Raw genomic sequence first — 18,518 nt, 5'->3', positions numbered from 1 at the left:
AATGGAACGAACGAAATCAATCCATTACTAGAGCATTTTATCAATCTCTCCCTCAATAAATGACATTTAAAGATCTCATTAAATGCAAAATATAAAGTATATCTAACTTAGGTAGTTGATACCAGTTAGTTATGTATGTACGTATAGTCTACTGAGTACGATTTTAGGTAGTTTTAGAATCATCTATAGATGGCTGAAGTTCTTGATTAGGATATTCAAAAATATAAAAAAATTGTGCTATTTCGTATCCACATTTTAATGACTAAAAGCCACGGCCCCACACCGAAAAAAGAGGTCATTTTACTTTGGTGCATTCTATTCGTATAAGTTGAAATTCAATTATTTACAACCTTTTAATAATTTTCGATATAACTTTACAAAGTGAAGAATATATTACGGAGTAAGAGAGAGAGATCTCGACTCAATCGATCACAATTGCTCGAATAAGTTTGCAATTAGGGTCAAACAATCATTGGAGTTTGTCATAATACTGAAATGGTAGATACAAAAAAACAAAAACATTAGTGCTTTATTTAATAAGGAGTGATCTTCTCCGGCCTCATCTCTCAGTCCACGGATCGACTGACAGCCTTCACCACATAATTGTCCGAATATCCCGAAAAAGTCAGGATCCCTTTCCACCTACCCCAATATTATATTCTTCGCTTCACGCAGATACTTCCTCACTATTAGAAATGTACGATATTTGAATTTACAGCTTATACAATCTTTCTTTGCCTGTAACTAAATTTTCTAAGTTTAGAGCAGTATACAAAAAGATATAGATTTTTGTTAAAAAGGGACATCTGAACATCTTGTTCAATGTTTTTTAATTAATTTATTTTTCGTGTGTTGAAAAATGAGTGCAAATCTTTAATATGCACTAAAAAATCCATTTGAAGAACCATAAAAGCTTTAAAGATTTACAAATCCCATTTCTCTGTTTTTGACATAAAAGCAAATATAAAATAACCATTAGAAAAATGTTATTGGATAATGAATTATTATTGATATTTTACAGTATAAAACTATATCTAATTTATTTAAATAAATCAAAAACGAAATCAACAATTTAAAATAAGACTAAAAGATTAAAAGTTTTATTACTTAACCATTTAAAAACCAAACCATTTTTGATGATTTCTTCACCCTTAATTAATCTTTTTGTCACAAACAATCAGCTAACTAAATTTAAGCTAACAGTGGCATTAAAACTGTATAATGTGCCACATTATACTTAATCAATTGATAAAAAAAGTTTAAAACTACACCATTAATAAATGAGCCTTCTAAAGGATTTTTAATTATTGAATTATCATCATAACCAGTAATTTGAATTTTTTTCCCATATTTTGGTTTCAATTATGGAAGTAGTACAGCTCGCGATACCAAGTGACATAAATTGCAAATTTCTACACAACATATTATATATATTTCTATATGAAGTTGTAATAATTATATAGGTATATTGTCCGTCCATATTTAGGACTGCAGTCACTTACAGTTCAGTCTCAGACCAGCCCTGTTAAGTCCTGAAAAAACAGTTCTAAAACCTTATTTGATCATTTCTAGTAGTAGTACGCACAGTCCGAAGGACCGGCCTAAAGACTGGACTAAAAAATAATGACTGACACACAAAAGGTTCAATGTACCAACATATATACATTTAAAAAATTGTCTGCATGAAAATTTTATTTATTATTTACTTCAAAAATTCCCGAATCGAAATTCGCAAAGAAAATTGTAAAAAAAAAACACTTAGTTTTTAATATTTATTGGAATTGTAAAAGAAAAACAAATCTACTAATTTTTTTTCCTACTTGCAAAAACAAAAAAGTTATGACGAATAATATAGAAAAAATAGCCCTCAATAACTGGTTCATTTTTGCAAGTATTGCAAAAATTAGATAATAAAATATTTGGGAAATTAAAAATACTGCTGTCGTTGAATAGAGTTCAAATGTATTGTTTTGTGTTTAAAAAAATTGAAAATTGACATTTATTAAGAACAGGACTGATATTTCAGTTAAGCATCAATTTTTATCCGACAAATTTATCTCCACACTAATTTCTACAAACTTTATTCGATTTGCTAATCCAATATTCCATTGGAAGTTCATTTTTTTGCACCTGAAATAAACGAAATTGCAATTCTCACCTTTTGATTATGTGTGAACGTATAAAGGACATGTGAAAACACACACGCACACATTATCTTTTATTTATATACAAATTATAATAAAAAAATAATAGTTTTTGTAAGATATGTGCAATAATCTTATTAAATATCTTATTTGACTTAATAAACAAAGTATATTGTTATTGCTAATTACAAGTACCGACAGTTAAGAGCGTGTCCCAAGGAACCATAAGACTGTACTGGACACAATAGTTCTAATGAGGTGAAGGTTAAGAAATTTGAGTGATCTATGTTTTGATGACGTAGTGATGTTTTACCAATTTAGTAGGGCACCATTTAAAACGCGTCAGAGCCCACTAGAGTAACGGTAAATCAAACAGCCCTAATAAAGTGTACACTCCTTTAGCGTGTCAACGTTCTTACATAATATGTCAGTATAAAGGTAGATATAAAAATATCATACAAATTTGGGAAAAGAAAACAAGTTTTACCTTGATACACTAATCAATATGTATTTTCATTAAACCATAAGACAACAACGATTGGGAGTGTTGGTTCTATTTTTCTTAACGGATTTCTAGTGGAATCTCTTATCTACATTATATTTTGTATTATGTAGATATATCCCCTTCATACTTCATATTAATGATCTTCAAATACGTACGTACATTCATATTGTGTTTGACCCTCCTAAACCAAAACGATGAGATGTCCTCTTCATATTGATTGTGTAGTAGTAGTTAATTTTTTTAAGGTGGGGTCTTTATGTAGAGTAAACACCTTCTTCCATTATTTTTTAAAAGGCAGGTTTTCTTTCTTTCCTAATGACAAAACTGTTAATTAAAAGACAAAAAAAAAAAAAAAAAAAAGAGAAAAGTCAAAACTGTTCTGCGTTAATTAGAAAAATGCAAGGAAAATTGGTTTTTATATATACTTCTCTGAAATATCTTCAAATAAATAATAAAAGGTAAATTGAAATACAAAGTTTCAATGCTCAAGCATTTGGATCAAATTTTAAGCAAAAATAAATCAATTTTATTTAATTTTAAATCCCTTGCTTAATAATTTGATGCACTGCATAGTGGACAATTTGGTTTAGAATGTGACGATGAATCATTTTTTTCTTAATTCCCATTGATTGGAATGTTTATACAAGGATAAGCTGGAGACCCCCCTCCCCCCCACCACCAGAAAATAGAGTAATTTTTTGCTTTTTACAACAAAATTTAATATTTGAATTTTTTTTTCGAGAAAAACAAATATTTTAAAATTTACTTTAATTTTTTTTTAATAAATATAGATATTTGAAATTGTTTTTTAATAATATGGGTATTTAAAATTTTTTTCCAAAAAAAATTTGATATTTGAAATGTTTAAAAAAAAAAAAGTTGATTTTTTGTAAACTGTGAATTTTTGAAAAAAATTAAAAAATTTAATTTTTCTGAAAAGCTGTGGATTTTTGAAATTAAAAAAATAATAAATTTGAGAAAACCTATGGATTTTTAAAAAAAATTCCAAAAAGTTTAATTTTTGAAAGTTTTTTGCCAAAAAATTATTTTATTCAGAATAGTTACGAATTTTTGATTTCTTTTTTCTATAAAAACAATTGTTTGTAAAAGCTGAAGATTTTGGAAAAAAATTTCGAAAAAAATTATTTTTAAAATGTTATTTGCCAAAAAATTTATTTTTTGAGAATAACTTTGAATATCTTTTCCAAAAAAATAGTTTTTTGCAAAAGCTGTGGGTTTTTGAAAAATTGTTCGAAAAAAAATATATTTTTTAAGTTTTTGGAATGTTTTTGAAAAAAAAATCCAAAAACCAAGCCTCCTCTCGAAAAGATAATTCTGCTGACGCCCTGTTTCATGATAAGTGATAACCCTAGTAATTATCCAAAGTCCAGACTAGATTAATCCAAGAATATATCTTCTACAAAAGTAAAGAAAAGAAGAAATTCCTAATTTATTTTTTACTTATTATATACGTAGATCCCAATATTTCAGAGATATTTTTAGAGTCAATTAATTAAACAATTCCATCTTGCTTTTGTGTTGACGGGACACAGATATAAATATATGCATTTTGATTTTAACTCATGCATTGACCACTTGTGCATTTGGGAGGATTTTTTCAATTGGAAATATATTTTGGTAAAGCTATCCTTGAAAGAGAATTATCTTTAAAAAATATGGCGAACCACTTGAAGTTATTGAGATAGTTATAAAATAGTATTATAGATCAAGTCATCTTCAAACGGGATTTGGATGTACCGAGTGGTCCATTAAAATCTGAATACTTTGTATTTTAAACTTAAACAAGACATATGTAATTTATTAATTAACAATATAATTTTATCAAAAGTAATACTTTAAATATATATTTGGGTGAGCTCTATGAATTATTAAACTAGCCGCACTTAATGGCAATGACGGCTTCCAGGCGGAAACGGAAGATCTAGCATCCGTTGCTGGTGTAGTCCTCAATTATGGAATCCCAATGATGGCTAACAGTGGCTTTGAGAGCCTCTGTATTTAGATGACGAACATTGCAGGTTTTCCTCTGGACATGCACCCAACAGGTGTAGTGTCTTGGAGGGGATTGACCTCATGGCTGTAGGAGGCCAAAAGTGTCAAAAAAGAACTCACAAGACTCTTTCTACCATTTCTTTTCATAGTAATTTGGACAATCTGGTTTGAAAACAGGAAATCTCTTGTAATGACCCTCATGGACTTGAGATGATTGGCCTGGGCTGTTTACTTTAACTCCTCAGAATCCAGTTTTGCATTTTTGATAAAGGCTTTTACCCTCTCCAACATTTGGGACTTGCCAATGGCGTAAACGGTGGTCCTAGAGACGCCCAACTGCTTAGAGTTGGGGAATGAAAATTCGTCTATCCTGTTCAAGTGTCATTTTCTCGACTTGTACATAACCTAAAGAGCTCAGGTTTTTCTGTTTATATAATTTATTATTTATGTTTTAATATATCGAAATGTGAATTATTTTCAATCCCTGGGCCTTAATTAATTATTGAATCAGTAAGTGTTCCGATTTCAATGGGCCACCTTGTACATACATAAAGCCTACATTAATATCTATTGGGCGATACAATGATTTATGGAATTATTGATATTTATTATCGAATAAATATTGTAAAAGTACGGAAAAAGGCACTACTCTATAATTTTACTTCAAAATGATCTCACACCCAAATACTCTATACATAATATTAACATAGTACACCACAACGCATGGATAGTGGATCCATGACAATAATAATTACGATTTGCCTCCTTCTTTCACGTACACAGGTAGAAGAGAAAATACAGATACACTAAAAACAAAATAACAACAGACGTAGTAATAATATTATAAACATAAGAAATGCATCGCAATTCGCAGCATCTTCATTCTCCATCAGTCACTAAATACGGATTCCTCCTCAATGCATTGATTTTAATCCCCCATTTAGTTTGAAATAGTCTCATCTTTTGTAGAATTACATAGAAGGGGAAAAGGTAGAGTGTACATACAGGAATGCAGGGGTGTCCGCAGGTGGAGGGGCTGCAGCCCCCGCACCAAAATAAAGGAATTTTTGCTTTTTAGTAGAATTTGATTTGATCCGGAATAAAAAATTCTATATATGAATTTTTTTCCAATTTTTTCTTTTTTTTATAAACAGCTGTTGATTTTTGAGTTTGCTTTTCAAATAATTTAATATATGAAATTATTTTCGAAAAAATTTCATTTTATGTGAATCGCTGTGGATTTTTATTTTTTTCAAAAACAAATTATTTTTTGACAATAGCTGTGGGCTTTTTGAAATCTTTTGTGAATAGCTTTGGATTTTTGAAATTTCAGTTTTTTGAAGTTTAATTTTTTGACTTATTTTTTCAAAAGAAAATAATTTATGATACTCTTTTGTGTATAGCTTTGGATTTTTGAACTTTTATCAAAAAAAAAAAATTCTAAAAACCAAACCCCGCAAAAAATATAATCCTGTAGACAGGGAGTCAATTTCAATCCACCATTTAGTTTTGAATAATCTCATCTTTAGTAAATTTAAACCAGTGAAAGGTAAAGTGTTTACAACGTCAGTAAGATGTAGAATAGTGGTGATCTGGATAATCGTTTGTCTAAGCGGGTGCCGCGCCGTATTTAATTTAAAAAAAAGATATAAGGTTTTATATATGAATACATATATTTGAATTCATAAATATATTCTTTAAAGAAGACGGACTTGACTCAACCAACACAATAAGACATAGATGTTTATAGGATTAGGAACATTTGTGGGAAGAGTTTCACTTTTGTTCATCTCATTCATGGATCTCAAGAAGTCTGGATTATCCTGGATGAAGGTTTCTTGATATTTCAAGCAACAGTATCATGGTTCGTAAAATCCCCAAAGAACAAGATATAAATGACTGTGAAATGAAACCTCAGCCTACTTCATTTGAATTTTTCTGGTCTTAATGTTGGAATCGTAGGTCTTTGTGTAGCTTAAGCGCTCAAACAAGTTTGTAAAGCAATGTGTAAACTGTTGTTATTAAGGGTTAAACTTTATATTATGCTCTGTCGATTACTGTATCATCTTAATAAATGTAACATTTGCATTTAGTGTAATTTTTAATCATATTTAACTCTAGGGTGTTTTAAGATTTTATTTACTTTTGAAAGGTTCCCTGACCGAAAAAAAAGTTTGAGAAACGCTGATCTAGATAATGTGTCCCACTAACATAAATAATTACAATATATTTTTTTGTTAGCATTCGATGTTCTGCTTATTTTTACCCATTCAGCGTTCTGAACGTTGTTGATTGCTTGAATAAAAATTAGGTCGTGTTAAGCTATTATGAACAATTGCCAATAAATATGAAATAAAAATTATATAGCTGGTAAGAATTGACCAACTGATGTTGGGCCTTTTTTCGGGAGAAATACTGCAACATAAAATAAAGGTCACGGCATATTCACAGCCACAAAAATTCTGCATAAACTAATCGAGGGGGATGCAGTCACATTTATTTATCATATCAAACAAAAAAATAGTTGCTGAATGTAGGAAAAGATTAGGTTCACATAACATTTAATTTAAAAAGTTTAGATTTTCTTTTGATTTAAGAATCTTTATAATTAATTTTCTTCTAAATTCATTTGTTTTTTCTACCAACATATACATTATACAGGGTCAACGGAAAGTTCTGTTAAATGTCTATTAAAGTACTAATGGCCTAATAAACTTAATAATTTACATATAACTATAAATATAAGTCTACACAAGTTCCAAAAACATGTGACATAACTTTCATTCCAAATAGTCGCCATTAGCCTTGACCACAGTCCGAGAAACGTACCATGTCCACGGGGATGGAGTCCCAGGCACCCACCAGATGGCCTTCAGGCCGTCCAAATTCTTCCTAGGGGGTCAAACAGGCGCTGCTCACAAGAATTGATCACATGGAATAATCCATGACCTTTAGGTCTGGGCTGGAGGGGGACCAGACTGTTTTTTCCCAGAAGCCACTGCTGCGTCTCTCTGGATGTGTGGGAGGGGGCACCATCATGTTGAAACGTCTATGGCTCCTTCTGGAAGTGCTGTTCGGCCCAGGGAACAAGACCTTTCTCCAGGATGATGTTGATGTACTCATTGGTGTTGATCTTCACTCCAGCCGGCACAAACACCAAAGGGGACTTCCCTGTCTCAGTCAAGGCCACCCTAACCATCACAGACTTTGGCTTCTGGACTATGTTGACTCCATTGTCACCCAGTTTATCTTTTTTGGCGAGAATCGGATCATTTTGGGGGTTAAAATCCTGTTCCACAATGAAATTCTTCTCATCACTGAGCACAATGTTGTGAGCCGCGCCAGTCCTCAGCTTCTGAAGAATGGGATTGCTTCTCTCAAGTCTTTTAGCCTTGACCTTGCTTGCCAGGTGATGTTGCCTCTTCAATTTGTAGGGATACATTCTAACGGCATCTCAATAAGGTCCCTCATTATTGTTGCACCCATGTTGAAATCCTAGCCTTGACGACACAAGGCGGCCATTATGACCTTGGTCAGCCTGATCTGTGTCTGTCCTTGATAGATTGAGTCCCTTCGTACCTCTCAATGGTTCTCTTGATGAGCATGGGGTTGTCGTGGAACCTAACTTTTTACTCCTTAGAAGCCTTTTCTCGTTACTCAGTTGCAGTCAAAACGTTGATTGGCTGTACTCGTAATTGAGCTTGTTAATAATTGTCTTCTATTAATGAAGAGTTGTTCCACAGCTACGAAAAATTGGTTAGTTAATTTAGTATGTTCATTCCTTATCTTTTTTGAAGGAAAGTTTAAGAGATGCAATATCCTTAGTGATGAAAATCGTGTGTATTTTGGGCATGTGAAAAAAAAAATCAACATGGTAAGCCTGAGAATTTGGGGAATGGTTTGGAGGAGAGCAGCGTAGCTAACTTTAATTAGATCAACTACAATCAGTTGTGACGAGGGAGGAAGGAAATAGACAGGGACATTCGTATGAATGACATGTACAGCTTCATTTCTACTCTGAGTACAACAAGCCCTCTCAGTTATTTAATAAAATGTTATTTAGTAGGAGAGGAAGATCACTACTCAGGAATTCAATAATAATGAACACAACTGAGGAAAAGAAATCTCATTCTCAATTTTAAAAAAAACAAAAAAAACAAAAAGAGCTAGTTAAAAAATACACTCATTTTCTTAGTGGGAGTCAATGGGAAAAGAAACAAAGAAAATAATAATGGTGTATGCAAATAAATGAAGCAATTATAATGTAGAAATCTGAGCAATATGTTAGTAAATATATTTTATAAAAGCTATAAAAACAACTGATTCGATATCAAATCCTTATCTACGTTTTTGTGTTGTCTTTATTTATTTAACAAATGGATTTTTCATTATTAGTTAGTAGTTCTTGCATTTTGAGAAGACTTTTATTTCTTAATTATAGAGTCTTTTTATCTTTTATATAGAGTAATAATTATTATTTAAGAACTTGAAAATGATAAAAATGGTGGGTTTTTTTCTTCTTATTAGAAATCCAATGACATTCCTAGATAGATGTTACTTGGAACTAGACAAAAACAAAACATTTTCTGGTTCTATGCACATTAATCCTTTTAATTAGATAAAAGCAATAGATGGATTTCATCATTTCTTTAAATGATTAATAAAGCTTATTTTCTTTGCTAAACCATCTAGAAAGTAAAGAAAACCATTTATGTATCATTATTATCTCAAATGGCCAACATATTGGCGATTAGCCATTGAAAAAAAGCATAAAAACTATTTAAGTAGAGAATATTTAAAGCTGAAGAATATTACATAGATGTACAGGATTGATCATATCTAGTGGTTGACATGGTATTATTTTCAAAAATGACATTCCAAAATTACTGAGCAGAGCAAGCTCAGACGGTTTGAAAGAGCAAAGAAGATTCTTAATAGGCCTACAAAAAATTGAACATCTCTGTCTCAACCTAGACCCCAATGGCTTTTGAATTCTTCTGGATAGGAAAGTGCAATCCTGGGCCAGAGAAAAGTTTAGGGTCATCTTTTTTTTTAACTCAAGACGGAGCTCACTGCCATCGCACTTCCAAGACCCAAGCCTTCCTGAGAGACAACTTTACAGACTTTTGGTACCTCAGCATGTGGCCCTCTCATCTCCAGATGCAAATCCCTTAGACTACTCTATTTAACCGCCTCTGGAGGGGATGGTGTGTGCTACTCCTCACATGAGTGTCCAGTCTCAAGAGGCTTCTGTCAAGAAGGAATGTAGTATCAAGCTCGAGTCTGACTAAATAGTCAAGGTCTGTAAGAGACTTAAGTTGTATTGAGGTAATTATTAGAGGTGAGGGCTCGCATATTGAATGCCACTATATCTTGATGGAATGAGTGAGACAGTTTTGATTATTACATTCATTTGAAATAACATCGACCTGTTGTACTTTAAGCTAGAGTTATGAGAAATAGAAACATATTTTGGATATCATGATAACTAGGAGTGTTGATATTTTTCATCATTTAGGTGGGGGGGGGGGGCTTAGCCCCAAAAATTAACAACTCTATTATTTGATTACTTTTTATTTTTTTGAAGATTTTTTATCATCTTTGAAATCAAAAGTACCGGAACGGAAGAAACAAAATCGAAATTGCACGTGATTGGCTTTTACAGTATCAAGACCATAAATATTATTCATATTTCCAAGCAAATGGCTTGCCTTTTTGTCTTCATTGAAGAAAAATTGTTGCTTGATGCCCATCTTTGACGCACACTCAAAGTCAAACAACCACTAAATTGTACGAAAGGTTTTTAGTAATAAATTTAATCTTTCTTACGTCATCTAGCGTAAACTGATCACACTTATACAATGCGATTACTAAAGGCATCTTTTGGGAAAATAATATATTTCTTTGGGGGCGGCTGAAGGAAACGTAATAATTTCAAATCTGAGATAATGTAAAGATGAAGAAATTTTGGTGGTCTGGTATTTATGAAGAGGGGATGAGTCCGAGTAATAGGTACATTTTTGCCATGCTTCTGCAAAATCGTATATGATTATAATTATAGGCATTAATTTATTCAAGAATTTTCATTTTGTATACATCATTGGAATGGTTTAAAAATTCATGATAGAGAGGTAAGAAATCAAATAAGAAATGAAGAAACAACTTGGCTCTTATATGTATGTAAGTGACACGCAATAGTAACAAACAATCTTCGATGGTCTTTGACTCCCCATTCCCATTTCTCAAAGAAATACACATACATATTTCTAGATACAAACGCAAAAACAGGTTACTACTCATGGAAATGACGATGTCCTAAACATGCAAAATGAATAAATACTTAGTATTTACATTGGCCGGTACGTGGGTGGGTAGAGAATGAAGAGGCTCTTATGATGAGGGGAAATTATGAAATAATAATATATGAAATATACACTAAGTATACAGTCTTACCTCGAGTCTCATTTGACTCATCTCAAGTCGAATAATCTCTGGTGCATCCACAGGGGGGTGGGCTGGAAAGGCTATAGCCAACCACCACCCCAAAAGGAACTTTTGCTATGTACTTTCTAATTTAATATTTTTTCACAAAAAATTATAATATTTCAAATAAATTTTTCATTTTTTTTCCCCAAAAGATTAAATGTTCTAATTTTTTTCCTAATAATTTAATTTTATTTGAATAGCAATAGATTTATTAAAAAAAATTTCCAAGAAATCTTATATTGAAAAATTAATTTTTCAAATATTTTTCTAAAAAAAATATTTTTTCCCAAAATATTATTTTTGTAAGAACTGTGGATCTTTGAATCTTTTTTCTAAAAAATTATAATATTAAAAATAAATTTTTCATTTTTTTTCCCCCAAAAAATTAAATGTTCAAATCTTTTCCTAATAATTTAATTATATATGAATAGCAATAGATTTATTGAATTTTTTTCCAAAAAATTTTATATAGAAAAATTAACTTTTCTAATGTTTTTCCAAAAAAAATAAAATATTTATTTTTAGTAACAACAGTGGATCTTTGAATTTTTTTTACACGAAATTTTATATTTGAAGTTTTTTTTCCCAAAAATTTTATTTTTTGAGAATATTTGAATGAATGTTTTTTAAAAAAAAATTATTTTTGAAATTTTTTCCAGCAAATTTAATTTTTGAAAAAACTTTGGATTTTCAAATTTTATTCCAAATAATTTAATGATTGATTTTTTTTTATACTTAAAATTCAATTTTTCAAATTTTTTTCCAAAAAATTTAAATTTTTGAGAACAGCTGTAGATTTTAGAATTTTTTTTCCCAAAAATTTTAATCTAAAAATAAAAATCCAAAAACTACGCCCCTCCTACCCAAAAAAATATAACCCTGGGGACGACAATGAATCTAGTATTCAAAAGTGTAATAAAAATTTGAAAGGTCCGACATAATTTTCCTATACTTATTTTTATCTTTATGTTCATTCAAGCACTCACAGAGTCCTTCAATAACTCAACCAGGTTATGACCCTTCGACTGTTCTAGTTCATATGTAATTATGGATAAATATTTGAAAAAGAGAAAAGCATTTTCGACCAAAGTTCTAGAGCAAATTTGTTGTCAATTATCGAGGTGCACCTGTTCACATTCCAATATGAAACACTTCAAATATTATAGACTTATAAATTTGATTCAAATTCGAAAATATTGAACGTGTAGATTATCATTTTTTTTTTTTTTTTCATTAATTGATTCATGAATACAAATATATTGTATATGTATTATACAATATATAGATATTAATATTAATTAACACCTTCATAAATTGGAGCTATGAACCTCATCATCACCTGTCGTCGTCATTTTCTTCGTTCTACCTTGAACTACACACACGCATTAAGTCAATACATATATTATGTATAAGATATTGTGTGCCGTGCAACGGATTGATGGCTCTAAATATAGATATGTAGAGAAGAATCATGACAGTTGGCTTTTCTTGATTTGTATTATATAGCAGGGTAGATTATTGGGTTATCCCTAAATGGGCAAGAATGCATCAATTAACATTCTTTTGATAGGGTGAAAATATGTTTTTTTATTAGGATTGACAGAGTTGTTTCAATTAAGAATTAGTTGGACGGAAGGAAGGATTATTGGATTAGCACTGGTAGCACTTTGAAAAATTAATTAACTAATTATATTATTCATATTATGTTCCTTAGGTAGCCACACAAAAATTTCATTGGATCTCTCAACCCTTCCTTCAAAAAAAGTTGAAAAATGGTCCATTACGTCATTATTTATATTCAATAATAGAAATGTATGTTTTTAACTTTCAAATGTTTCATTTGAGTATAACAAATCAACGTTCAGAGTAATAGTAACCCCAAAATAAAGGTGTAAACTATCATTCCAAAACTTCAACGGGTGGTCAAGGAAAAAACGTAACTGTCCAACGGTAACTAATAATATTACATATTAATATGTCGCTTAGTTTAAAATACAATAACATTTTTCTTTCTTAATTGATGCTTAAGGGACTCTTGCACTAAAGTCAAGGGGGGGAGGGGATGTACCAGGTGGTCCATTGAGATCTGAACTACTAATTCAATAATTAATGAAGATTGAGTGATTAAAATTAATTCATATTTTGATTTATTAAAGCATGAACAAATAGTTACAAAATAGAGAAAACTTTAGCTCTCTAGCTTACGTGGAAGTCAAGAAAATGACACTTGAACGTGATCGACGAATTTCCATTTGCGCACTCCTTGACACTGGGTTTCTCCAGGACCACCGTCTACAGCGTTAGCAAGTCGGCAACGTTAGAGAGGAAGAAGCACTCTGCCAAAAGACCAAACTGGATCCGGAGGAGTTAAAAACAACAGCCCTGGCCAATCCCCTCAAGCCCATGAGGCCTCATGCATGAAATCTCGATGTTTAACACCAGGCTGTACAGAGAGCTATCAAAAAAGTGGGTAAACAGGCCACTTTTTTGACCAGCAATAAAATAAACCCATTTCCTTCGTTGCAAGACTCTTTTGAATGGGTTTTAAATTAGTCTTTTGAGTCCTTTTACACTCTTTTTTGACTGTTAATCCCCCAGGGCCTTGACGTGAACCCCTTCGACTACACCTTTTGTTTCATGTCGAGGGGAAGGTCTGCAGTATCCGTCATCGAAACACTGAGGCCCTCAAAGCCATTGTCAGCCAGCACTGGGACATTATGACAAAGAACTACATCTGTAGCGGGTACCAGGCCTTCTGCTGGAACCTGGACAAATTTATGCTGTTAAATTGCATATATTATCGTATACAAATGTGGAAACTTATATAACGCACAGCAATTCTAAGAAGGTAACTTAAATATCCTATAATAATTGTTATGGTGCCTACATTTGATTTTATTATTTTAATTTATTAGACACTATTCGGGTTTTTATGGATATGATATGATCGCTTTACATTTAATATTTTTGTTTTTGATTCACTATTTTAATTTTATATTAATATTTTTAACGGCTTTTTGAAGAATTGGTAATATTGGGCACTAACCTTAGGGACTAGTTAATTCGTAAATAAATCAATGTTGTGGACATATTCATTCAGTGGAAAATATCTCGCTATTTATGACTTCAGAATTACAAATTTTGATGTCCTTTTGTTTGATTTTTTAGAATTAGAGATGATCCCATTCAAAATAGTATGTACAGGATGGGACGAACACTAAGTACTTTTGTTATATGTTATTAAAAAACAGGCTGGGAGGATTTTTATTTTCATCAAAAAATAGACTGGATATCATGTCAATAAATTCATTATCTTCCATTTTTATTAATGAATTATGCTGATTAATCCTTCGAAGACCCGGCAAATTGCACTTAAATGTCATTAAAAAAAATCCGGACACAACTAAGAAAAATTGGATTTGAAGGTACTATAAATCAAAGAAAGGCTCTAAACTCAAGTAAACATTCTTGTATATCTAAATTTATCCAAGAAATGTGATAAATAAATGGGAAATGTCTCATTTCCTTGATTTTTGTTCCAGATTTTTCAAAGCACAACATAAATTTATATACATTTATTTCTCAAAAATTTTAAATACTTATATATTCTCGAAAAGTCAAAAGGATGCTCACATCTTCGATGACGCACCAGACGCTTTGAGAGCTTGGATGGGAAGTTCTTATGTATCCACCCTACAGTCCAGAACTGACACCAAGTGAGTACCGCCTGTTTTTGTATATGGTCACTTGGAGATACAAATTTAGCCTCAATAGAGGACTGTGAAAATAGGTTGTCCAAGTCTTTGCCAATAACAAGGGACAAAGGCTTCTACTAGAAGAGCATTATGAAGTTAGAGCCTTCTTGGCAAATAGTTATTGAACAGAACGGGAATACTCGGCTTAAATAGGATGATCCTACACTTCGAAATTACTTTTTCCCCAGCCTAATATTATATATATATTTTTTTTTGTTAAATGATGGTGAAGGTGAAAATAACAGCCAGAAAAAGAAAGAAACCCTAAAATGAAGAAGAGTGCTACAATATGCTATGACTTATGTATTTCTATGCCGCCTTGAAGGCAATAATATAACTATGTATGTACAATTATAATGATAATATAGACGAGAGATGGGGGGAGTGGAAATGAAAACCACTGACAATTATGTAGCAAGTACATTTGGCAAAGGATCTCCTGCAAAAAAAAATATATATATATATATAAGAAACGAAAAAAAAACACATTTAAAGGCTTGAAGCAGTAACCCTGTGTTGTAAACACGAATTTCGTTCATCTTTTTATGTTTTACGTAATGGGTGAATGCCCGGAGTTATGAGAAATCTCACGGTATACTTATTTTTTAGGGTCATTATATGCGAATTTCCCCCCCCCCTTTATATATTAGATACTGAGTGGTCCATTAAAATTTAAACACTTTGGTTCTTAAAATTTAAAAAGATATATAATTTATTAATTAACAATGGATTTTTTACTAAATTAATACTAAAAAATATGTGTGTCTGAGTTCTCTTAATCATTAATGTAGCCCCCCTAAGCGGCAATGGCCCTACAGGCGGTGCTAAGATTGAGAAACCTTAGACATATATCTATTTTGAGTATTAATTTAGTTTAAATTCTATTGTTAATTAATCAATTATATCTTCTTGAATTTTAAAATTCAAAGTGTTTAGACTTTAATGACCACTCGATATGTACCCGTAGGTGTGGTCGAGGGGTTGGCATCAAGGATGTATAAGAATCAAAAAAGAGCTCAAAAGACTCATGTAAAAGAGTCTTACAACGGAAGGGATGGGTTTCTTTCATTGCTGGTGTCAAAAGTGGCCTCTCCACCGTCACAGGACTCCTTCCACCTACTTTTTTTGATAGCTCTCTGGACAGTCTGTTGTGAAACCGCGGGATCTCTTGTAGTGACCCTCATGGACTTGAGGTGATTGGCCTAGACTGTTTTTTTTTTTTAATTCTAGGTACAGTTTTGACTTTTTGACAGAGCCTTGCTTCCTCTCCAACGTTTCAGACTTGCTAACGGCGTAGACGATGGTTTTAGAGACGTCTAACTGCTTCAAGTGTGCGAATGGAAATTCATCTATCACGTTCACTCACAATGCAATTTTCTCGACTTGTACGTCAGCTCAGATTTGTTTAGTTTCGTATCTAATAGTTTATGTTTTAAAATATCCAAATATGAATTAATTTCAATCACTCAACCTTCATTAATTTTTGAGTTAGTAAGTGTTCAGATTTCAACGGACCACCCGGTAGGCACTAACTACAAGCACATCACTGATACCTATGTATATGTACACTGTTATATACATACATATATATGTATAATTATTACATAGACATTCGACCTCAAAAACAAAAACAAAAAAAACAAAAACGAGGTTGAATATATGTACAGAAATAAATGTAACTACGATTTGAAAAAAAAAAAAAAATTACATTTGGCCCTTTCCAAATATCATAATTGTATGGCATTTTTATATTAACTAACCAACCAATATACTAAACATTCCTAATGATTATGTATTATGTTTGGAATTCCAAATTTTAGAATGCCCTCTCAAGGGTGTCTACAGGATTTATTTTGGGATGTATTGTCTGTAGCCACTCCAATCCCCCTGCAAATGCCCTTGCCTAAGTTCACATTAAAACTTGTCGAAAAGATAACATTTTTTGTCAAAATATGAATATATGTTATTGTCCAAAATCAACACCAAATTTGTTGTGGAAAAGAGTTGAAAGAAACTTAATATGGAAGAAGAAGCAATTATCCCAAGAATAATTCACTCTAACCCCTTATCTACGTGGTGACAGAAATGTTTTCATTACAGGTTGGCTTCATCCTCGATATACAACTGCAAATAGAATAAAGCGGACTGTGGATGTTTTTTCTGTAAAGAAGCTCTGGTCACCATGTAGTCGTTTGTTTATTATCACATGGTTGGTTTTTTTAGTTTGCTCATACCCTATTGATGTGTATATCTCCAAGATAGTCGATATATATATATTTTGTAGCCAAGTACAACTATATTTCAACTTATTATTGTATAATGAATGACATACAATGTGTGGGTAAACTCGCACCTAAAACATAGCAAAAATTACTCTAACAAAAAAAAAAAAAAAAAATCGTACTCCTATAAAAATCTTTTTATACATCAATTAATTATTGAGACATGATTATCAGGCAATGGCGTTCTAATAGACTTTGTATGCTCTGAACTTTTGCGGCAATAAAATTAATTTATTTTTGATTAGGGTCAATATGAAAATATGTAAGATCTTTAGTATTTAGTAATATTTTAAAATTCAAATAAAAACACACCTTAAGTGATCCCATACGTTTTCTTTATTCCCAGTGTTCACAAATTCAAATGAAAAAATGCCTCACCGTTTCCCTTGATAGATTACAAAAGAGGCAAATTTGTTCTTCATTAGTCTTTCCATACACACAACTCAGTCAAATTAGATTTATAATCATGTCTTTGGTTGTTATTTTTGAAGATGTCATTAAATAAAGTTTATTCCAATTTTCCAATTCGGAGACCCCTTTAATATTTAGAAGAGGACCAAATAAACTCCCCAAATACCGAGTGGTCCATTAAAATCTGACTACTTTGAATTTTAATCTTCAACAAGATATAATTTATTAATTAAATATAGAATTTTAACTAAATAATTACCCTAAATAGATGCATGTCCGAGCTCTCTTAATCATTAATGTAGCCCCCTTCGCTGCAATAGTGACTTCCAGGTGGTGGCGGAACCCCTGGAACCCACTGCAAATGTAGTAATCTGTCATGTTGTCCCAGTAACTTTGAGAGCCTCAATGTTTGGATGACGCACACTGCATGTCTTCCCCTCAACATGCAGCCAAAAGGTGTAGTCGAGGGATTGGCATCAAGGCTGTCAAAATAGAGTTCAAAAGAGTCTCGCGACGGAGGAGAAGGGTTTTTATCATTGCTGGTGTCATAAGTGACTTCTCCACTCCCACAAGCCTCTTTCCACCCACTTTTTTGATAGCTTTCTACCAGTCTAGTGTGAAACCCTGTGATTTTTTGCATGGACTCTTATGGATTTGAGAGTATTTGCATGGGCTTTTTTCTTCAAATCCTCCGTGTCCAGGTTGGACTTTTTGACAGAGCCCATCCTCCTCCCCAAAGTTTCACCCTTGTCTACGGCGTAGACGGTGGTCCTGGAGATACCCAACTATTAAAATGCACTAATTCAAATTCGTCGATCACGTTCATGACTCATTTCTCGACTTGTACGTATGTTAGAGAGCTTAAGTTTGTTTATTTTTGTAAGTCATTGTTTATGTTTTAATATATCGAAATATGAGTTAA

The 18,518-nt window shown here is 31.9% G+C and overlaps 1 long non-coding RNA gene across 3 annotated transcripts; it reads right to left on the bottom strand.

The window, feature by feature from the left end:
* Nucleotides 1-2,136: 2,136 nt before the first annotated feature.
* On the bottom strand, nt 2,137-18,456 carry LOC121114396 (uncharacterized). 3 transcript variants are annotated; one of them, XR_005863258.2, is made up of 4 exons: nt 17,856-18,456; nt 17,498-17,801; nt 2,632-2,973; nt 2,137-2,558 (listed from the first exon to the last, which is right to left on the bottom strand). It is a non-coding gene; the product is annotated as an uncharacterized lncRNA (long non-coding RNA). The 3 variants fall into 3 exon arrangements; XR_005863257.2 differs by having other exon boundaries at nt 2,137-2,973; XR_011779337.1 differs by lacking the exons at nt 2,137-2,558; nt 2,632-2,973 and having other exon boundaries at nt 15,194-17,801.
* Between the last annotated feature and the right edge of the window lie 62 nt (nt 18,457-18,518).

The sequence above is a fragment of the Lepeophtheirus salmonis genome, chromosome 1, assembly GCF_016086655.4.
Source record: "Lepeophtheirus salmonis chromosome 1, UVic_Lsal_1.4, whole genome shotgun sequence".
Lineage (NCBI taxonomy): Eukaryota > Metazoa > Arthropoda > Copepoda > Siphonostomatoida > Caligidae > Lepeophtheirus > Lepeophtheirus salmonis.
This window is presented reverse-complemented; position numbering and strand designations above follow the sequence as displayed.